The 23,381-nt window shown below is 41.0% G+C and overlaps 1 protein-coding gene and 1 long non-coding RNA gene across 6 annotated transcripts in view; one reads left to right on the top strand and one right to left on the bottom strand.

Annotated features, from left to right (window-relative positions):
- Window positions 1–23,381, bottom strand: part of PIK3C2A (phosphatidylinositol-4-phosphate 3-kinase catalytic subunit type 2 alpha) — a 173,745-nt gene that overhangs the window by 109,062 nt on the left and 41,302 nt on the right. For 2 of the 5 annotated variants that reach the window (XM_072793893.1, XM_072793897.1), the window contains exon 1: window positions 5,739–5,886. The exons of 1 other annotated variant lie outside the window; for it this stretch is intronic. The gene's annotated coding sequence lies outside the window, so the exon portion shown is untranslated. Of the gene's footprint in view, window positions 1–4,545; window positions 4,734–5,728; window positions 5,887–23,381 lie in introns of those variants that run through there. 2 more of the 5 variants (XM_072793895.1, XM_072793896.1) reach the window with 2 other exon arrangements.
- LOC140614725 (uncharacterized) overlaps window positions 5,963–23,381 on the top strand; it is a 29,359-nt gene continuing 11,940 nt past the window's right edge. The window contains exons 1-3 of the long non-coding RNA XR_012015509.1: window positions 5,963–6,091; window positions 6,203–6,454; window positions 7,433–10,738. This is a non-coding gene — a long non-coding RNA (uncharacterized lncRNA). The remainder of the gene's footprint in view (window positions 6,092–6,202; window positions 6,455–7,432; window positions 10,739–23,381) is intronic.

Here is a 23,381-nt window from a genome sequence, read left to right as displayed (position 1 = left end):
TCAAGTCCCACGTCTGGCTCCCCACATGGAGCCTGCTTCTCCCTCTGCCTGTGTCTCTGCCCCTCTCTCTCTGTGTGTGTTTCTCATGAATAAATAAATAAAATCTTTAAAAAAAAGTTAAAAAAAAATATCAGTTGTCTAGAAGGTAAGTGAAAGGGACTGATTACAAAGGAGAAAGGATACTTTTTGGAGCAATAGAAATATTCTGTTTCAAAAAAAAAAAAAAAAAGGAAATATTCTGTTTCTTAATTGTGGTGGTGGCAGTTAAATGCTGTCACTATCTCTTAATTTCGAAGGTTGCTACCTAAAACAAATGAATTTTACTATAAGTAAATTATACCTCAATAAATCTGATTTTTTTTTTAAATCTCTAAATAGTTACAGGGTCATGTTATATATTTCAATACAAGTAGAATTCCTATCTGATAAATGTCATGAGATCCAGGCTACATGCTGGAAGCCAAAGACCACCTTTTCCCAACTCAGCACTGTAGTCTAACGTATTTAGCCTGAACTAAAAAGAAAGGTTAGAACAGTTATAAATTATGTTATGAACACATATACAGTGACTTCATAAATCAACCTGGTTATGGATACTCACAGCACTATGGTTTTGTTTATAGATAATAATTAGGTCTCCTTCAGAGCTTATCTTGGGGGAAAATACATGCTTCCCATAATTCCCTAACTACAAATAAAATATTTGAAAAAATGTTTTCCTGTTTCCTAATTAGACAGGTATTTTTTCTGTGTCTATCACTCCAACATCCACATTCTTTTCCCACCTCACCAGAAGGCAAAGTATCTGCACTCATTTCCCTCCATTGTCTTCTCTCATTGTCCCTACCCTTTTATCTTGAAAGAGGCTATTGTCTTTGCTTTTCCCCTCTCTCTCCACAGCCACAGAACTTTATTAGTGTTTTTTTTTTAAAGTAGGTTCCACATCCAACATGGGGATGCAACTCACAACCCCAAAATCAAGAGTCATACACTCTGTCGTCTTATGCCCCCATAACAGAACCTTAATACTTAATGCCTTCCTGGCTCCACTGATATATTTTCAAAAGTTTTTATAGGAAAAATTTTTTTTAAATAGCCTGTTTTTAAATAGCCTGTTTCAACTAAGTTTCCCATACTGCAAATTTTTTAACCAATTTTCTTATCATTGTCTATTCCTTTCTCATACTCAAACTCCTTATCAAATCTATACTCATTTCACTAGCATTACTCTGCTGCTCGTTTACAGTCACGAACTTCTCCTTCAGTCCTCTTTACTCTCCCACTTACGCTCACTTACTCTCTAAATAAATCTTTTTTTTAAAAAGGCAGCTTATCACCAATAATCACATGAAAAGATGTTCAATACCATTACGCATTAAGGAAATGCAAACCAAAACCACAATGAGATACCGCTTCATATCTACTAGAATGGCTAAAATTTTTAAAATGGAAAATAAGTGTTGATAAGGATGTAGAGAAATTCAAATTAGCCAATTTAATCACACTACGTAAGCAACAAGTTCACAGTCTGTGCTAAGATTTCCTAAATTACTCAAATAATATAAAAGTTCTGTCCACTGGCCTGTAAGTTCTTTATTGCAGAGGTCAACTTATTCTCATCTCTTACTTCACCTGTCTGTCCTTATCTTTTTAAACAAACCTGCAAATCCTTCCATAAACCTCTATCTTATTTTCTCTAAGTTTTTCCCCCAAGTTGTTCCCTATGCATTGAAATAACTGTCCCTGAAACCTCATCCCCTTCTTCCTACACTAACAGCTTAAGATCTAAACTCTTTACTGAAGGGGCACCCGGTTGGCACAGTGGGGAAAAGCATGCAACTCTTGATTATCTTACATTGGGTGTAAAGAATTGAAGAAAAAAAAAAAAAAAGATAAATATTGTTAAGCCAATAATAATTGCTTTTGAATCTATTAAAATCAAGAGTGTTTAAAAATCCCATTTGCAGTCAGCCAGTGTGGATGGAACAGGGAAGCAAAACAAGGGGCTTGAACCCCACCATATCAGGGCTCAAAACCTGGTTCTGCCATTCACTAACTGTAGTCATGATCCAGCTACTTATTCTTCCTGAGACTAGAATTCTTCATCTGGAAAGTGAGGACCATAAACTTATTTAAAAGACGAAGGAAAAAAAAAAATCCCACTCGCTTTTGTACCCAAATAGCTAAATTAAAAATTTTAAGAAACCCAAAATGTAGTTTAAAATTGTATAAACCTCCTTGTTAACTGCCTAAATTATCAATGTGCACGCTCCATCAGTTATAAATAACAGATTGTAGACAAAAGGATACAACACATATATAAATGCACCGAGTTACCAAAACTGTGACTCCAGCAGAACAGGAAAAACAAATTTTCTTCTAGTCTCAAACTTAACCCTGTGAACAACCTGAAAGATATCCCATAACAATATCATTCCCAAGTATGACAATAATTCCAATAAAAGATTCAGTATGAATATTATCAAAATGATGAGAAATTACAAATTACTGGTAATATATTTCTTACAGGAGTTGCTTTTCCTTTTTAAGCAGGAATCCACCATAGGAAAGCAGAGCTTTTATACTGCCTATCTGCATTATTCCATATGTTAGCTACTAACCACAAGCAGCTACTGAGTGCTTGAAATGTGGCTAGTCCAAAGTGTGATGTTTTAAGTGTAAGATGGACATCAGATTTCAAAGACTTATCAAAAAAAAAAAAAGTAAAATATCTTAACATATGTGGTTCTCATTTAGTATTTCTACTGGACAGCATTTAGATATAAACTCTCAAATAAAAAAAATGGATACCAGAGTAAGCCTCTTAGTTAGCGTCTCACTGCTTGGTAGTATCACAGCAAGGTCTGGAACTTCTGTCATCTTTTTTTTTTTTTTTTTTTTTAAGATTCTATTTATTCATTTGAGAGAAAGTGAGAGGGAGTACCAGTGAAGGGGAGGGGTAGACGGGGAAACAGACTCCCCCCTGCGTGGGGAGCCTGACACAGGGTTCTACCCCAGGATCCTGCCTTAAGCCAAAGGCAGATGCAGAACTGACTGAGCCACCCAGGTGCCCCAGAACCTGATCACCTTTATTCCACTCTCATTAAGGAAGAAATTAATCCGTTAAGACTCAACTTGAGCATCACCCTTCCTCAGATCCACTCATTCCCCTTCTCCAGCCCATGTGATCACATTCTTTTCAGTACTTTGGACCTACTGCTGCCCTTATAAACATACTGTCATAATCTGTGTGTCTCATTTTTTTCTATCCCTCAAACCACTGCAGTGCCAGGCATCCTTGCAGGCCCTCTGAAAACAAAATCTTTCAGAAGGTTAATGCTTAGCCCTCCTACAACAAATCAAATGTACTGAAACATTCACCTTTATCATTTACCTGCATTAACATGGCAAATATAATAAAATGGATAATTTACATTTTCAAAGTAAGTAACAAGTTACAAAGCATTGAAAAAAAAAAAGAAAAAAAGTCCTTTGCACTGCTGCTCTGAATAGTTTGGTCTGATGCTCTGATAAGAACTCTGAACTCTTGAGAAATTCAACACCCTCGTTAGGTGTAAGTTCACTTATTCAATGTGCTTACAAGTGCAAAAACATTGTGCTAGATTAAAGAAAGATTCCTGGACATGGAACTGATGCAACAATCTTCAACTGAAAATTTTAGAACCGTTCATGGCAGAAGGGAGAAACAGAATCAAATGGTTAATACACAGCTAATTATCTAAACTTCTAGTTACTAACTCCTGTAAGTGCAGTCGCGAAAACTTTTATGTTCCATGAAACAGGAAAGGTTGTGAAACCTATGGATGAAAACATTAAAATACATTGCTTGCCAAGAAACGAACGATGCAAGCAACATGCATACAAAACAGATTTTTGTAAGAAAAAAAAATGCTTCAGAATCTTTAAATTCAGGCAATATTGGGTGGGGGTGGGGTGGGAGTGACTGGGTGACGGGCACTGAGGGGGGCACTTGATGGGATGAGCACTGGGTGTTATTCTGTATGTTGGCAAATTGAACACCAATAAAAAAATAAATAAAAAAAATAAATTCAGGCAAAATTACTTGTAGTAGTTATATATATATATATGCTTGATATCTACATATCTACTTTTGAATTAATTTGAGCTAAATAACAAAATCTCTCTATTCTCAGTCATAATGCTTTTCGGTATTCAAAAAATGGTCTTAATATGAAACAAGCAACTATCTTCAACTGCATAGACCTCAGTTAGAGCACTTCAGTCTAATTTGCCATGGTGAGTAAGAGTAGGTACTAACACCGAGTGTGGCACAACGCTCAAAGGAGTCTCCTGTGGAGACTTAATCACAAGCCAAGGAGGCAAAGGTACAAAGTCTCTTCTGGAATCAGTGTTCTGGACCTCCAAACAGGCTTCCCCCCTCTATACTAATGTCTGCGGCTCTTCTGATACCTTTCTTTTTTCTGCCTCTCTTATAATCTGTGGCTTTGACACAACATATTAAACAATTTTCCCAGCAGAGCTTTTGGGTGGTCCGACACCCACCTGGAACAATTTCAGGGTACCTCTTTAATAGGTAATGTTGTTGGGCAGCCAGGGTGGCTCAGCGGTTTAGCGCCGCCTTCAGCCCAGGGCCTGACCCTGGAGACCCGGGATGTAGTCCCACGTCGGGCTCCCTGCATGGAGCCTGCCTCTCCCTCTCTGTGCGTCTCTCATGAATAAATAAACAAAATCTTCAAAAAAATAATAATAAGTAATGTTGTTCAAAGATGAAGATCTCCTTCCCTACAGCACCCACTGTCCAGATTAAAAATAAAACCACAACCTCAACTTCTATCCGGCTAATTAACAGAAGGGAAGGAACTACCACAGGCGCTCTCTTCCACATGCTTTATCCCCACACTTTCTTCCTCCCTCAGTTTTCTTCCTCATTTCCCTCGTGAAGCCCTGCTCCCGCCCCACCCCCCCGAAGAAATTTCCACAACTAGAGCAATCTCCTTTTTAAAGCCAAACCATTTAGTGAGGAAAAAGAAGTATGCGTTTTTTTTTTTCCTCCCCTTCTTCGATTCTGTATTGTTCCTCCGTCACTCAGGAAGAGTGAAGCAAATATTTTTCATCTGACCGCACTCCCGGAAAGATGATGCACTAAACACACACTTAAATAATACTGTTCTCCCGAAGCAAGTGGATTCGCGGCAAAAAAAAAAAAAAAAAAAAAAGGCAGCAAATGGGAAAAAGTGTGAAGAAGAAAAACAAAAACAAACAAACAAAAACAAAAAGACATTATCCCCAAAGCTGGAGATGGGACAAGGAGGCGGAGGGGGTGCGGGGAGACGACCCAGACGTGCCATACACTTCGCCAGAGGCGAACGATTCAACAAGAGGGCAGGACCGGCCTCAGGGACTCCGACCCGGTACCGAAGGACAAGGGGGGGCTCTGCCCTCCGCCCGCGGGCGAAACTAACTCCCAGGCGCCCCGCCAAGAGGGGCCTACGGGGGGCGCGGGCCCCTCACCCCTCAGGCGGGGCGGCCGGACACGGCCTGGGTGGAAGCAGGGCCCGGGGGAGGTGAGTCGGGCTGAGGCGACGCCAAGAGTACCAGAGAGAGGGTCAAGGCGGGCGCCCGGGACCGGGGGCCGCGGCAGGGGACCCTCCCATCCTGGGCGCCCCCGGGCCCCTCGCGGCCCCTGCACAGCGGGGCCCCCGGCACCGGCCCCCGCCGCACCTACCGCTCCTCACCTCACGGCGCCCGAGCCTCTGCCTCCACCACAACCCGAGCCGCCGCAGCAGCCGCGGTGCGAGCCATTTCCCTCCCGGCCGCCTCAGCCGCCGCCAAGAGCCTCGGCGGACTCCGCGGCCAGCCAAGCACAGCACGTCACTTCCGGCCAGGGAAGCCCCGCCTTCCGCGCCCAGGCTTCGGCGGGATTGGCTGGCGCCGACGGCCTACCTGAGGTGGTGGGCGGGGCCTGGGCGCGTCCCGCGAGGCTGGAGCTCGGGCGGTGGGGGCCGGGCTGCGGCTTCCCCTGGGAAATGCCGAGTCGGCTCGGGACGTCGCTCCCGGCAGCACCAGCCCGCGGCGGGGATGGGGGATGGTGAGGAAGGGACGGGGGGCGGGGGATGTACCTCCTGGGACCCCAGCCGGCCACTGTGCGGCCGGGCGTCCGCCAACCAGCGAAGTGCTCTTGTTCCCGTGCCCTCTCCAGGGACCTCAGCAAGTCTGCTCCAGCCTGGCCGTGGTTCCCAGATTGCTGGTTTGGGCCCCAGGCCGCGGTGAGGTTAGTTTGCGGCTGGAAAACTTGAAAGGCACAGGCAAGATACGGAGTCCTGCAGGCCAAGCTGCATTTAGCGGCGGCTCACGGTGGATCAGGTGCTGCGGAGCGTCTAATTAGCAGCCCGTCACGTGGACTGCGTGAAGCTCCTTCACTCGGGTGTCTCACGTAGTCCTCAGCGGTCAGGTAAGGAAGATAGCCCGGTGACAGCCCCCGGCTAGGCGGAGACGGCTCTTGTCTGCACCTCAGAGGGTCTTCACAAGGCAATCTCCAAAATACCTGCCTCCCGACCAGTGACTGAGATTATGCTTGTAGAGGTTAGCCCTTAAGTATCCGATTTAAGAATTACATAACCATGTCGAGCAGATAGGAAAATTCTCCCCATTTCACAGATGGTGACGCCGGGAGCAGGATTCAAACTCCAATTCTGACTCCACAATCTGTAGCATTTTCCAGCTTTTTAAATCTTTATTTTATTTTTTTGCATTTACCATTTTTATTTCGCTGCAGAAACATACATTTACCCTGCTCTGTGTGATGCAGTTGACAGTGTAATGGAGAATATATCTTTTTGAAGGCTGAACACTAAATAGTTTAATTACAGTGGAAATTCTGTACAATTTAAGGCTTGGCTCTGAACTCGATTGTAAATATGGACCAGATTCAAAATAAAACTTTTTTTTTCAAGTAAAACACTTTTTTTATTTTTCAAGTAAAAGAAGAAAAAATCAACACAAGGAAAAAAGAGGAAAACAAAGCAACAGAAGCCCAACAGATTTTTCTGGAGTGACATTTCATAATATTGTAAGCTAACAAAAACAGGTTTCTTCCCCCCAAACAATGACGATTTACATATTTAGGAGTTAGGGAACTCTTGGAAGCTTTCCATGTTGGACGCAGACCAAAGCAAACAAGGAAAAAATCACGTTAATATGTCCCTTAAACAGTGAGAGAAGGGGACACGCTCCTTCCAAAGGCTTACAATCTAATGTGGTAGACTGACTTGGGCCGCAATTCTCAGTAAAACAACAACCACAACAACAACAACACCTTTTTTTTTAAGTTGTGAGAAGTAGAAACTTCCTTTCAACAAATAATGGGAAAGAAATCTTTTTTCTCTCTTCTCTCCCCCCCACCCCCCCTTTTTTTTTTTTTTTTTGGTAGAGTGGATGTGAAGTGGATGAAGCCCCTCTAATTACTCTAATAAACATGCCTGCAACTCCCGGGAGATGAGACTGGATGGAGTTCTGAGTCTATGGAAGGAACTGCTCAAGGAAGCAACTGCACTCCTTGAGGTGGCTACTGACTCTTGTCCACCCACCTTTCCTACTCCAAGCTTTCCATCCCTTCCTCCCCTCCCCACCCCCACTTCCAGGCAGACTTTACACACCCTAGAAGAATGTCCCTTAGGAATCTGTTTAGTTCCACAGCATTGTTCTGCTTTATCTTCTCATCAAAGGAGGAATTTGTAGAATTGGCAGCTCTTACCCAAGATTAAAGGGGGAGGGGAAAACGATTTATCTCAGCTGGTTTCCTTGCTTCTGCTCCAGAACTGAGTGTGCCTTCAGAAAGAAGGAAGAGGCCTTGAGAGAACACTGTGTCTTGAGGGAAGATTAACTATTTGACTTTTTTTCAATCTTTTTTGTATTTTTTCTTATGAGAAATATTCTTTCTCGGTCCCAGCAGCAGAGAGCCCTTGCTTGGGTAAATTTCTTGTTGTAATTCTAACTTCATTATTTTATTATGCCTCTAAATGGCCTATATTTAGTAGGCTCTGATTGACCAGAAGGGTTCCAATAAGAAGAGAAAGAAAGGGAGTTTGATAGTTTTCCAGATACTAAAAAACCAGCATTCACAAATTGCCAGGTGTCAAGAATCAGAGTAGCCCTCCCTTAGCAGCTCATCTCTCTGGCAACGGGTGTATGAAGATGGATGTGTCAGCAATAGAAACACAAATTTCCAGGACAAACTGGTGCTGCTCTCATTTGGAACCAAAAGAGAACATAGTTGGCAGCCATTTCTCACTCTCCTACTAGCTTCAATATTAAGATTTGAAGGTAGAGAAAAGAATTGAGGAGGAGGCATTATATTTTTAAGTGTTCCAATCCTAAGCTCCCACAGAGAACAGCACCACAAATATTCCCAAACTTCTAGTACCAAATGAGAATTGGGCAACCTTGTTTTACCACAGGTTAAAAAAAGAGTGATATTTAGAGCATTTGCTAAGGTCAGGCCCTCTTAGTGCTTTACAAGTCATTGAGTTCCTCTAACAACCTCAAACAAGTGCCATTATTCTATCCTCATTTTGTAGCTAAGAAATTGAAGAACAGAGAGAATAACAAATTTGCCCATAGTCGCACAGATACTAAATGGTATAACTGGGATTCAAACTCAGGTCTAACTATAAGGCCCATACTTTTTTACCTTCACACTGCTCCCCAAAAGCCCATGCAGAGTTTAACAGCAAAAAAATAGCAACTAAAGGCCATTTATCAGTAAACCTAGTCTTCACTTTCCTTTTCCAGTGCTGAATCCCCAACTCTGCTGGGTCCTATACCACACAACGTAAAACCTATAGTTTCTACTTCTTAGAGATGACTATCTAAGGCAGATAACACTGTCATAAATGACATTAAGAACATTAAATGTTTAATAGCCAAACTGTATAAAGAGTCTAAATGTCCATCAATTGATGAATGGACAAAGATGTGGTTGATAGATAGATAATGGAATACTACTCAGCCAACAAAACAACTGAAATCTTGCCATTTGCAAGGACATGGATAGAGCTAGAGTGTATAATGCTAAGTGAAATAAGTCAGAGAAAAAGACAAATACCATATGACTTTACTCATGTGTGGAATTTAAAAAACAATATATGTTGGCAAATTGAATTTAAATTAAAAAAAAAAAGATGAATATACAGGATTGGGGGGTGGGGAAAAGAGAGAGGAAAACAAATCATGAGGCCTAACAGAACAAACTGAGGGTTGATGGAAGGAGGTAGGTGGGGGATGGGCGAGATGGGGGATGGGTATTAAGAAGGGCACTTGCGATGATGAGCACTGGGTGTTACATGTAAATGAGGAACCACTGAACCCTTCATCTGAAACCAATATAGAACTGTGTTGTTTAACTAGAATTTAAATTTTTTAAAAAAAGAAACATTAAATGTGTAGATAATGAAAGGATGTGAAGTTTGTAGAAGGAATAGGAAATGTTTGCCTTGTGATTCAGCCAAAAAAAAAAAGTACTGAGTCCTTGTTTTCAATATATCAGGCACTATTCTCTGTGCTAGGGATATAGTAGAGAACAAGATGAGGTGTCCCTGCCCTCACAGAGCTTAGAGTCCAAATCCAACAGGGGACACAAACATTAAACCCCTAATTAATTATTTATCTAAATTGTGGTAAGTGTGAAGGAAAATCACAGGCTTCTTTGCTTTATAATGGAAGGCAGAAAGACCTTCCCTGGGAAGTGGCATTGAGCTGAGACCTAAAGGATGAATAGAAATGAGTGACGATGCAGTAGAAATGAGTGAGGATGCAGTAAAAAGCATCCAAGGCAGAGGGACAGTGTGTGCAGAGACACTGAAGGAGGAAGGAGCATAGTTCAGCTAAGGAACTGAGAGGCCAGTGTTGCTGTTATACTGGGAATAAGAGGGAAGTGGCTTTAGATTTGGTAGTGTGGCAAGCAGATCATGCCATGTCTGGGAGACTATATTAAAATTTACATCTTTATCTTAAAAATGAGGAGAAGGGGTTTCAGTTCTCAAATGATCCAAGTTGCATCTTAAAAAGATTTCTTAAGGTTGGATAGAGCATATATCTGAGTGAGGCTACAGAGGATTTAGACAGCCCAGTTTGGAGGTTATTGCAACAATCTAGGGAAGTGATGATGGTGGCTTGAACTTTGTGTAAGACAGTAAATATAAAGCTGAGCCAGGGCTTTTGTCCTTGGAGACAGTCAAGTAGAGGAGAGAGATTTAGAAGCAAGTATGATGTAGTGAGCATTATTAGAGATATATGTAAGTAATTTTGGAAGTTTGAAAGCTCGGGAAAGAAGAGGGGAGGATGGAAAGTAATTAGTTATCTATTGCTGCATATCAAGTTACCCCAAAACTCAGTAGCTTAAAGCAACAAAAATTAACTCACAGTTTCTTTGGTCAGGAATCCAGGTATGGCTTAGGTGAGTGATTCTTCCTCAAAGTTTCTGATCAAGTTACAGTCAAGCTATTAGCTGCCAGTCTCATTTAAAGGCTTGAATGAAGAGAGATCCACTTCCATTTTTACTTACGTAGTTATTAGAAGGTCTTAATCTCTTGAAACATAGGTCTCTTCACAGGGCTACCTCACAACATGGCAGCTGGCTTCTCCAACATGAATAACCAAGAAAGAGCAAGAGAGTACAAGATTGTGTGAGAGAAAACATCCCTGAACAGAAGCTATGGTCTCTAACCTAATCTTCAAAGTGAGGTCCCATCACTTCTGCCATTCTCTATTCATTAGAAAAGAGTCAATCAGTCTTCATGAAGCGGGGAATATGCAAAAGTGAGGCATATACAAAGACTTGAATACTAGGAGGTCGGGGGTTACTGGGAGCCATCCTAGGAGCTGACTACTACAGCAGGTTTCCCAGAAGAGGTAACACTTGAAGTGGTTATATTGGAGTTTCCCAGGGGCATCTCAGGAGAAAGGACATTAAGAAAAGGGTATGTGAAATATACAGTGGTATCTTTCTATAAATTTACTTCGATGATTGCTACCAATATGCTTGCATCTTTGTGGAAAAAAAGATATACAGGGATATTCATTGAAGTGTTATCATATTAGTTTGCTAGGGCTGCCGTAACAAAGTACCACAAACTGAGCAGCTTAAACAATAAATTTATTGTCTCACAGTACTGGAGGCTAGAAGTCTGAGATCAACATGTTGGCATAAGGGAAGTATCTGTTCTAGGCCCTCTCCTCAGCTTATAGGTGGCTGTTTTCTCCCTGTGTCTTCTTGTCTTTCCTCTTAAAAATATCCCTGTCCAATTTTACTCTTCTCACAAGGATGCCAGTCAGATTGTATTAAGTCCCACCCTATGGGATCCCTAGGTGTCTCAGCGGTTTAGTGCCTGCCTTCAGCCCAGGGCGTGATCCTGGAGTCCCGGGATCGAGTCCCACATCAGGCTCCCTGCATGAAGCGTACTTCTCCCTCTGCCTGTGTCTCTGCCCAATCTCTCTGTGTGTCTCTCTTGAATAAATAAAATCTTAAAAAAAAAAAAAAAGTCCCAACCTAAAGGACTTCATTTGAACTTGATCATAAGGAACCAATCTCTAAATAAGGTTGTATTAGGAGATATTAAGGGTTCGGATATCAACATACGAATTTTGGAGAAGATAACACAATTCAACCCATGATAATTACATAGCAGGAAAAGAGTAAAAGCAACCTAAATTTCCAACAATAGGGAATGGGTTAAATAGGCTATGGTATGTCATAAAATGGAAAGTGGAATACTATGTAGCCATTAAAAAGATGGACTAGGGATGCCTGGGTGTCTCAGCGGTTTAAGTTCTTATGTTATAAACCTGTTTTAAGGTTGTGGGTTTTTTTTTTTTAAGTTATCAGTCTTAAAAAGATTTTTCTAGCCCAGGATTTTCTAGCATACTCCTAATATTGGTTCAGTTGGGTTCAATAAATGTTAACTGAGATCAGTCGGAAGCCAAGCAGTGTACAAGGGAAACAATGATGAATACAATATGACCCTGCCCTTGTAAAGCCTACGGTCTAGTAGGCCCAAAAGCAGAAAAGAAAAAACACACAAAAGGTACACAAATAGAAACTGTCAATACACTGTGGTAAAAGTTATGGTAAAATTGCACACTGGTGACAAAGGCGGAGCACCCAGCCCCACCAGAGAAGAGGAAGTGCTCCCAAGAATGAGTAGGCATCATTAGGTAAGGGTATGAAATGATTCTTGAGGCTGAGGGAGAAGCATGAGCACTGGTACAGAGACCTCAAAATGGCTCAGGGTATTTGGGATTACATGGAATTTAAATATTTCCAATAAAGGCAACTGTTCAAGTCAGTGGCTGAAAGATTTTTATTTTTATTTTTTATTTATTTTTTTTGAAAGATTTTTTAAATCTGTAGAGCTTTATAAATTTTTCACATGGATATATTAACAGATTTTTTTAACCCATTGTCCCATATGATGGGTCCTGATTTTTAATTATGGTCACTGAGCTGACAGTAATCTCCTTGTCTTCTGAAATCCTAACATCTAACTACTTACTCAGTTTAGTCCTCAATTATCTCCTGTATTAGAGTATTTTCAAATTGTTTTATAATTATGGCTTCCTTCTACCTATTGAGTTCTTACTGTTAGGCATTGTGTTCAGTATTACCAAAACTGTTGTATTTAGTCCAAAGCTTAAACTTTTTACCACTACCATCCTCAGTGTCTCCCAGACAAGATCATAAACTCCCTGAGTGCAGAAAGCAAAGTTTTCCCTTCTCATAGTTTCCCTACTCAGCCTCTCTCCCACTTAACTCCCTGCATGTATAACTTCCTTTACACCCCCTCCAGCTTCTGCCTAATTTCTTTGCTTCCCACTATAACAAAACTCAGAACTGTCTATACTTGCTGGCTTTCTCACCCCACGGGGCTTTAATCCCCTCCATATACTGAAATGTCTCTGATCAAATCACTGTTTTCCTGCATCTTGCCAAATTCAGGTCAACTCTCATCCTTCTGGACCACTCAGCAAAAGTTTTTGATCCTAGTGATCACTACTTCCTAGAAGCACTTTGCACTTTAGACTTTCATGATGCCAGGTCCTCTTTGTTTTCCTTCAAACTTCCTGCCTGCTTCTCAGTCTCTTATCAGCTCCTTCCTTTTCATCAGATTTCCAAAGGTAGCAGTGCACCAAGACTTAGTCTACAAGTCTTATTTTTTTTCTTCACTTATACTAACGAGGTGATCTCAAGGAGCCCAATGCAGGACTCGATCCCGGGACCTCAGGATCACGGTCCTGGGCTGAGGGCAGATGCTAAACCGCTGAGCCACCCCAGCATCCCTAGGCCAATGATTCTTTTTTTTTTTTTAGGCCAATGATTCTTAAATTAATATATCCAGTCCCTGACTTCTCCCCTGAAGTAGATTTGTGTAGCCATCTACTCGATATCTCCATTTGGATGTTGGATGGACAATTCAAAATTAAGATAAGCACAGATTAAGAACTCTCAATTATTACTCCACATCTGTTCCCCACTTCCCCATCCTCTCATCCCCCACATCCATCTCCATAATTGGCACCATCAGCCCAGGAACGTAGGCCAAAAAGTTAAGAGTTATCCTTGATGCCTCTCATTTCCTCACATTTCAGTCAATGAGTTCTACTTGCTCTACCTCCAAAATATACCCTACTGCCTAAACTGACCCTCCTTGCTGTCTCACTGCTGCAATTTGTTGCAAGCTACCAGTCTTAATGGGCCTTCTCTTATCCAGTCTTGCTCTGTTAAGTTTGTTCTCCAAGCAGTAATTGGAGTGATTTTAAATGGTAAATCAGGGCAGCCCGGGTGGCTCAGTGGTTTGGCGCCTGCGTTCGGCCCAGAGTGTGATTCTGGAATCCCAGGATGGAGTCCCACGTCAGACTCCCTGCATGGAGCCTGCTTCTCCCTCCGCCTGTGTTTCTGCCTCTCTCTGTGTGTGTCTCTCATTCTTTAAAAACAAACAAAAAGATGTATTTATTTAAAAAAAAAAAAAAAAGGTAAATCAGATCACCTTACTCCTGACTAAAGCTGTAGTAGCTTCTGATTGAGAAGCTTACTGAGAATGAACCTTGCCTTGACTTACAAAGCCTTGCACTATCTGATCCCTGTTTACCTCTCCTGAGTGGCTCTGCACCTTGCTCACTATGTTTCAGCAATACTGGCCTTTCTATTCCTACATAGATAAGCACAGGTAAGTTCAGTCCTGCTCTAATGACTTTACACTAGCTATTCCCTTTGCCTGGAATGCTGTCCTTTGGGTTTGGCTGGCTCCTTTGTGTCATTCAGATCTCTGCTTAAATGTTACCTGCTTTCAGATCTCTGCTTAAATGTTACCTGCTTAAGGGCAGCATGATGGTTCAATTGGTTAAGCAAGCATTCAGCACAGGTCACGATCTCAGGGTCAGCCCTGCATAGGGCCCTATGCCCAGGGTGGAATCCGCTTGAGATTCTCTCTCTCTCCCTCAGCCGCTCCCCCTTCTTCTGCACACACTCTCCCTCTAAGATAAGTAAATAAAATATTTTAAATAGGGGCTCAGTGGTTTAGTGTCTGCCTTTGGATCAGGTCGTGATCCCAGGGTCCTGGGACCAAGTCCTGCATCCCCTTCCCCACAGGGAGTGTGCTTCTGCCTCTGCCTATGTCTCTGTCTCTCTCTGTATGTCTCTTATAAATAAATTCTTAAAAATCTTTTTTTTAAAAAGTCACCTGCTTAGAGATAACTAACCTGACTGTCCAATCTAAAATAGTCACCTGGTCCTCAGGTACATAACATCCCTTTACTTTAATGCTCTGTGAAGCATCAATCACTTCCTGATACTTTTTTTTTTTTTTTTAGAAATTCAGTTTTTTAAAAGATTTTATTTATTCATGAGAGATACAGAGAGAGAGAGAGAGAGAGAGAGAGAGGCAGAGACACAGGCTGAGGGAGGAGCAGGCTCCATGCAGAGAGCCCCGGGGCTGCCCACTTCCTGATACTTTAAAATTTTTATTTTAGTTCACTGTTTGTCTTCTACACTAGAAGGTAAGCTCCGTGGCAGTGGAGACTGATTTGTTCACCACAAATTCCTATACATTTAGAGTAGTGCCTGGCACAGAGTAGGAATTTAATAATTATTGAATGGATGAATGAATCTACTTCTATTTATGTTTAATATCTCCCCCCTCCCAGTTAAAATGACAGTTAAGACCAATGTCTTAAAAAAAAAAAAAAAAAAAAAAGACCAATGTCTTAAAGGACCTAGAAGTGAATGTGAATTATGAAAGAAAATATCATTTAAATGAAAGTCTTACTTTATAAACCAAGGGAGGAGAACATTTATACTGCCACTGAAGCTTTAAAAAAGATTCAGTTGAGAGTTACTATATAAAACATAAAATTAAGTTGGAAACTTTTCAAGGAAGAACTATCAACTGTTTCCTTCATGTGCTTCAAAAAGAATATCAATTTTGTGCATCATAAAAGTTATATGTGTAGGCAATGACTCACAAGAGGAATAGACAACCTACTCTTTTCTCTCCTCCTCTCTTCTCCCTATAAATATCATAAAGAAACAGCTATGACAGGCACTTGAGAGAGCAGCTAACATTTTCTGAGAGCTCACTGGGTGGTAGACTCTCAAAGTCTAATGGATTAGTGGATTAACTCATTTATTCTTCACAACAACCCTATGAGGAGGGAAAAATTCCATTTTACAGATTTGAGGCACAGAGAAGTAAAGTAACTTGCCTGGGTCATACTGTAAGTGGTAGAGCAGGGCAAGCTGACCCCAGTGCCCAAGCTCTTAATCATCTACCATGCTCTTCTAAGGGATGGCATTTCAATGTACATGAATGTCTGTCACCACTGTCATCCTCTTTAAGATTATGGAGGATGAAAAAAAAAAAAGATTATGGAGGATGGCAAGGAAAAATACATGAGAGTATGGAGGGAAGTGTCAAACCAAATAATCCATAGGCTTTTCTTTTTTGAACCATGGATCCTTTGGCAGTCAGATGAAGTCTATAGACTCTTTTTTGGACTAATGTTTTTACTTGCAAAGCTAAAGTACAATTGGGAACCAAGTACTTTGAAATATAGTTCTCAAAATATTAAGTCAGCATATATAGTCAGCTATAATAATATACATGCTTCCTTATTAAGGTACTAAGTAAGATCTAATACCAGGTCTAGTGACTACCATAATTTCATAGTAGTATGAGAATAAATGATATTTCAAGATACTTTTAACTGCTATAGTGTGACATAGAAATATTTCTTGGGATATCTATTGGTGACAAAGTCACAGATACTATTAACTACTGTGACTTGTTGCCTACATTAGTGATGGAAGGAATTGATAAATTTCTGTTAGAGATTTATAAAAATAAAGATGTTATTTTTTTCTTAAGTTTTCATTTAAATTCTAGTTAGTTAACATACAGTATAACATTAGTTTCAGGTGTGTAATATAGTGATTCCATTCCATGTTTTCATACAACCCGGGGGGGGCTCATCACAACAAGCACACTCCTTAATCTCAGTCACCTATTTAACCCATCCTCCCTACCTCCTCCTGCATACCCCCACCCCTGGAACCATCAGTTTGTTCTCTATATTTAAGAGTCTGTTTCTTGGTTTATCTCCCTCTTGTTTTTCCGTTTGCTCATTTGTTTTGTTTCTTAAAGTTCACATATTAGTGAAATTATATGGTGTATGTCTTTCTCTAACTTATTTTGCTTAGCATAATACTCTCTAGCTCCAATGTTTATACTAGCATTATCTACAATAGTAAAACTATGGAAACAGCCCAAATGTCCATCAACTGACAGATAAAGATGTGGCATATATATATGCCATATATATATGCCTATATATATATATAAAACCTGCCTCTCCCAGTACTTGGTTCCCAAGTACTTTAGCTTTGCATGTAAAAACATTAGTCCAAATACATATATATATATATATATTGGAATATTACTCAGCCAAAAAATGAATGGAATCTTGCTATTTGTAATGACATGGATGAATCTAGCCAGTATTATGCTAAGGGATCGTTTTTTTTTTTTTTAAGATCTACTTATTTTATTTATTTTTAAAGATTTCATTTATTTACTCATGAGAGACACAGAGAGAGAGGCAGGCTCTCTGCAGGGAGCCCAATGTGGGACTTGATCCCAGGACCCCAGAATCACACCCTGAGCCCAAGGCAGACGCTCAACCGCTGAGCCACCCAGGCATCCCTTATTTATTTTAGAGAGAGAGTGCATGAGTAGGGAGAGAGAGGGAGAATCTCCAGCAGACACCAAGCTAAGAGCCCAATGAGGGACTCAATCCTAGGACCCTGAGATCATGACCTGAGCTGAAAACAAGAGTTGGACACTCAGCCAACTGAGCCACCCAGATGCCCCAGGGATCATAGTTTTTAAAGATAAAAGTGGCCAGAGTCCCAGTTGGTAAGTAGATGCTACCCTCAAAGCATTTTGATAGCTAACACTCCAATTCCTAGAAGTTTTTCTCTAGAGCAAAGAGAAAAATTCCAGAAGAGCACAGTTTCAACAAAAAGTCTGGATCCAGAAGGAACCAGACCAAAGGCCAGCACAGTTTCAGTAGAAACAGCCCATCTATGAAAGAATCAGACCAAAGGGTAGCATAGTTTAAATAGAAAGGGTCTGGCTCCAAATAAGAAGTGAAGAAACCCATCACAGTTCCAACAGCAACAGCCAGATTGGGTAAAGGAGTCAGAATAAATGCCAAATGAGTACTCTCAGGAAAAAAAGAAGAAAGAAAGAAATAAAAGAAGAAAGAAAAGAAGAAAGAAAGAAAGAAGAAAGAAAGAAAGAATGAAAGAAGGAAAGAAAGAAGAAAGAAAGGAAGGCCTTAAAACAGATCCCAAATAAAACCTGGAGAGCTCAAATACAAAAAGAAAAAAAAAAAAAAAGCACAAAAAGAGTGGATCTTGAAAGCCAGGAGAAGAGTTACCCTCAAACTCCAAGGTTGGTGAGAGAGCAGTGAGCCCAATTTGCTTTGTGGGTACTGGCACCTATTTGCTCACTAGCTTCAGGGTTGTTGGGGGTCTTCTCTGAATCCCTTTTGATCACCACGTCATACCAAGCTTAAAAATAAAACAGTGTTATAAGTAAAATTTTTTTTTCAGGAATAGAGATTTGAAATCTAGATAAGCTACAGCAAAACCATCGGCATGACTGGAAAGGCAAAGAGGACTGCTCTTTCATAGAGGAAAGGGAGGAATAGGGAGGGCTGTCATAAACAATAGGTCTGCTGGTGTAAATTGGGTGTTTTAAGTATTGTGGCTTTTCATTGTCTGGGGTGTGACCATCTCTCATTGGCTGGGTTGTTCTGCTGGGCTGTTTTCTTCCTTCTGCTGGGGTAGTAAAATAATAATATTCATGTGCAAGGTGAGTCTCTTCCTGTTAAGTCTGAAACCACAGGCAGGTTCCCTTGGATTGGTCCCAAGGTTTGGACTCTTAAGGGCTCACTGGGGCTGCTGGTAGGGACTAGATGTGGTAGAAAGACAAGGCAGGAGGTGTGGTAATTAAACAAAATGCACATGAACCAGCCCTTCCTAGCCCATAGGCAGGTTTCCTAGGATGGTCCAGTGTATGAACACTCAGTGCTCTTCAGAGCCAAAGGTGGAGTCAGAGGGCCAATGGAGAGTGGGTGGGCGCTGCTGCCAAGTGCCATGTGGGGCAGGGGACCGGAATGGTAGCCTCCATGAGCTCTGGGCTTCCGTGGGTGCAAGGACACCACCCAGGCCGCTACCACCCCATGCTGTCTGTGAACCCTGATGGGCTAGGCACAGGAGGGTCTTCACTAGATGCTCCAGGATGGATTTGGATTTTTACCCCATCCAAGATCACAGACTTTCCAAGTTCTGTCCATGGATTTCTTGGGGGTTACTTAAGGGAGAGGAGGTCTCTGGATCTCAGGTTAGGAATCACTGTCAGCCAAAATTAGGAGCTGTGGTAATCCAGTGTATGGACAAGAAGTGGGTAAAGAAGAAGGCGGGCAACTGACCAGGAATTTCTGGATTTAGCAATGTAGACTAATCACCGCTTCCTATAACCCTGTTGATTGACAATGCAAAATTAAATGAATTAAAACTTGTTCTGTGATATCTGAGAATAATTCCTTAATTACGTTTCTAACATTTCCTGAGATATAGTTAATTATTATCTGAATTTTTTTAATTAAAGCAAATTTGGGGAAAAAAATCAGATACAAATAGGAGTCTCTTCTTTGGGATCTTGCGGATCTATAGCTTTGGTATAAATGAGTGCCTTGGGCTGATCAGTGCGCTATGACAGCAAGCCTTCCTCATTCTGCCTCTCCCAGTTCCCCAGGAACTTCAAAAGTGGTTAGCAAACAATAATATGGAGGGCAGAGAAGAACAATTTCAGAGTATGTGTGGGACAACCTAAGGTTACCAGGAGTATCCTGAAGACCTACAGTGATGATCAGCACAATGTGGACAGTAACATAAATGTGACATCATTTGTTACTATAATTTGAATAGTCAGAAGAAATACAAATTATACTTATATTGAAACTTCCCACTACTAGGAAGCTTTGTAATAATTTCTGAATGAATTCAATGGTTACTATGTATCAGGGACAGTTTCACGCACTTCATACATACTTACATGCTAAATTCTTAGAGCAAACTTATGAGCTAAATGCTATTATCTTCATTTAAAGTTGAGGAGATGGACATACAGAGAGGTAGAAGTATATTCTTGAGTCTAATTAAATGCCATATTAACTATACACTAGCTGCTCTAACAATAAACTTTGAAATCTGGGTGGCTTAACACAATAGACAGTTATTTTTCCCCTGCATAGGTCCAATTTGAGTGGGGTGTTGAGGAACCTAGACTGATGGAAACATCTACCATCTTCAATACATCACACCCAAGGTTTCTTGCACTACATTAAAGTGAAGTATATCCAATCCCATGGGCTAGAATTCACTTACCCACACTTAACTGCAAGGGAGGTTAGGAAATGTAGTTGAACTGTGGGTCTAGAGATACATTGGGAAACCGATTTAGTAACCAGCTATATGGTCTCTGTCATGCCAACAAACCAGATAACTCTCTTGGTTCAAGCAGAAAGTTCCCCTTTTATTTTTCAAAATGTGCTCATTAATGAACTAAAACCACTTTAAATGAGATTTGTGGGACGCCTGGATGGCCCAGTGGTTGAGCATCTGCCTTCAGCTCAGGTCCTAATCCTGAGATCCGGGATCGAGTCCTGCATTGGGCTCCTTGCAGGAAGCCTGCTTCTCCCTCTGCTTATGTCTCTGCTTCTCTCTGTGTGTGTGTCTCTCATGAAGAAATAAAATCTTTTTTAAAAATGAGATATGTGCATGTTTTTTTCTTAAGGGAAAGGTAATTATCTGCCTCTATACTGACGACATGGTGTTATTACCGCTCAGCAGGCTCTGAATCTTTCTGTATAATTAGGCTTGAGATCAGCTCCTCTTACGTTCAAATATTGTTTTCGGTAGCTATCTTCCAACATTTAACTGATCTATTGCCAAAAAAATTGTACAATACATAAACTATGCAGTTATCTGGAAGTTAACTTATTAACTAAGGTATTCTCTTAACTAATAGAAACTAGAATGATCTTGACCACACATATGTGAAAGAACTTTAGGGCCGGAGTCATTATCTGTCTGTGTGTTTAAGTGGGTCCAGATCTATCTTTTGAGAACAGTCTTAGACCTATTTCCAAATGGCAGTAGGATAGTTTCCCTTTCACTCTATCATACTGTTAGACTTCTTATTTCTCTGGAAGAATGTCAGTCCTACCTTCAGCTTTATTAATTGTTGAAACAATTATTAATTAGCTGCAAAGACCATTTCCATTCTAGTTAGAGAACTAACTTCAAACTCTACTGTATATTATTCATTATTCATCAAAGACTCAAGTGAAAGAAGTAATACTCATTCAGGATTGAAGGATAAGTAATCCATCCATTTCTCCAGATATTCTAAATGTTATCCCTGATTTATAGCTGCCAAAATAGTTTATAGCTAAACCGCCTCTGGTCCCTTATAGAATTGCTTTTCACAGAGTTGCACTTTGGCTTTACACACTCAAAAGTTGGTTATTAGCGATGACCCTAGAATTCTTGCTGTGGTATTTATTGTGGGTATATTGTTGAGGACTTTGACCATTATGTCATAGAGTGACTCATAATGAAAGAACATTTTTCTCAGAGCTTAATACAAGGAAGCTACACCTACATATTTTCCTAAAAGAACTACTTCATTTTCTATCATAGGGATACTGAATTTCTTACTAGTTCACATTTTCTTATTGCTTTGTTCCTGGAAGCTCAGAATCAAAGATTCAGCCCAGATCTAGCTATTGTTTAGAACTGTATAACCTGCACCTTTTGTATATCAAATCGTAAAGGTTGACTTCAGTATATTTTCCTTCTCCTGTTTGCCTTTAACTCCTCACCTCCTCTCCAGTTATTTAACTCATTTATTTCCTGTTGTATTTCTGTAAGTTGCTTTGAATCCTCTCGGGAACATACAAAATATTTACATATTTGAGAATGTATTTACATGTGTATGTCTATAAAGTAATGCTCAAGTATTTGGAATAGCACACAAAAGATGTTGAGCTAAATGTTTGCTTAAATACTATTGTCAAGGGATCCCTGGGTGGCGCAGCGGTTTGGCGCCTGCCTTTGGCCCAGGGCGCGATCCTGGAGACCCAGGATCGAATCCCACATCGGGCTCCCGGTCCATGGAGCCTGCTTCTCCCTCTGCCTGTGTCTCTGCCTCTCTCTCTCTCTGTGTGTGTGACTATCACAAATAAATAAAAATTAAAAAAAATGCTATTATCGAATAGTTTTCATAAAAACAAGTTTTGGATTAGGATTTTTGTTCCTTTCTCAACACTCTACTGTTTTTTTCTTTTTTTTTTAAGATTATTTATTTGTTTGTTTATTTATTTATTTTATGATAGACATAGAGAGAGAGAGAGAGGCAGAGACACAGGCGGAGGGAGAAGCAGGCTCCACGCCGGGAGCCCGATGCGGGACTTGATCCCGGGACTCCAGGATCGCGCCCTGGGCCAAAGGCAGGCGCTAAACCGCTGAGCCACTCAGGGATCCCCAACTCTACTGTTTCTAACATTTGTCCCCCAAACCATGCCACAATACCCTCCCACCCTTGCTTTTTCTTAAGCTCTTCCCTACCTCTTCTGCTCCTCCTTGCCAAATCTTCCTCTGAGGCCTCAGAACTTGCTGCTCTCTCAGTCTGGAATGTTCTTCTGTTTTTTTGTTTTTTTAAGATTTTATTTATTTACTTATTTATTCATGAGAGACACACAGAGAGAGGCAGAGACATAGGCAAAGAGAGAAGCAGGCTCCCTGCAAGAAGCCTGATGTGGGACTCCATCCTAGGAGCCTAGGATCTTGACCTGAGTTAAAGGCAGATGCTCAGCTGCTGAGCCATCCAGGTGCCCCTGGAATGTTCTTCTGTTATGGGCTCCTTCATCATGTCTCCTCAGAGAGGCTTCCTAACCCCCTTCTCTCTAAAGCTGGTTTGTTCCCTACCTATCCCACATCATTGCTCTTCTTCATAGTACCTTGTGTTTGTGTTTTTCTTCATAGCATCACATTGTCTTCATTTTATTAATTCACTTCCTAGTTATCTGTCTCCTCCACTAGATTGTGAACTCATGAGAGAAAGTACTGTTGTTTGCTTCATCTAGGTCTTAAGATGAATGAATGAATAAGTGATCCAGCCCAAGAACTGCAGAAACTCTCTTCTGACTCTTCTACACCCTAAAGATAGTTCCTTTTTCTGAACTACTGAATTTACTCCTGTCTGACCGCAATTACTCATCACATTTCAAGGCTTTGATTCCTCTTTGTTTCCTGTTTCAGTATGTATTTCCTCAATTACATTGTGAGTTTTTAATAATTTGACTAATGGATTAGAGGAACACTGAAGATATAGCCAGTAGTAAATGGATTTCAGTAAAGGATTTAAATAGTTTCTTATGATATTCCTGAGGTCAATGGTGTCAGAAAGGCAAGAAGGGGAGGTAGAAAGGGAGCTTACATTGATTAAGAACTGCTTAGATTAGGCAAGACAACAAGTGAATGTAAGTGGTTGGAAGGCAGATTTCAGCTCACTTCTTTAACAATAAAGGTAAGTCAAGAATAGAATGAGTTTCCTTGGGGCACCTGGGTGGCTCAGTTGGTCAAGGGGCTGCCTCTGGCTGAGGTCATGATCCCAGGGTCCTGGAATCAGGCTCCCTGCTCTTTGGGGAGCCTGCTTCTCTCTCTCCCTCTGCCCCTCCTCATTGCTCATGGGCTCTCT

The sequence above is a fragment of the Canis lupus genome, chromosome 23 (genome assembly GCF_048164855.1).
Source record: "Canis lupus baileyi chromosome 23, mCanLup2.hap1, whole genome shotgun sequence".
Taxonomy (NCBI): domain Eukaryota; kingdom Metazoa; phylum Chordata; class Mammalia; order Carnivora; family Canidae; genus Canis; species Canis lupus.
Note: the sequence above shows the minus strand (reverse complement) of the source record. Positions and strands in the feature narration are given on the sequence as shown.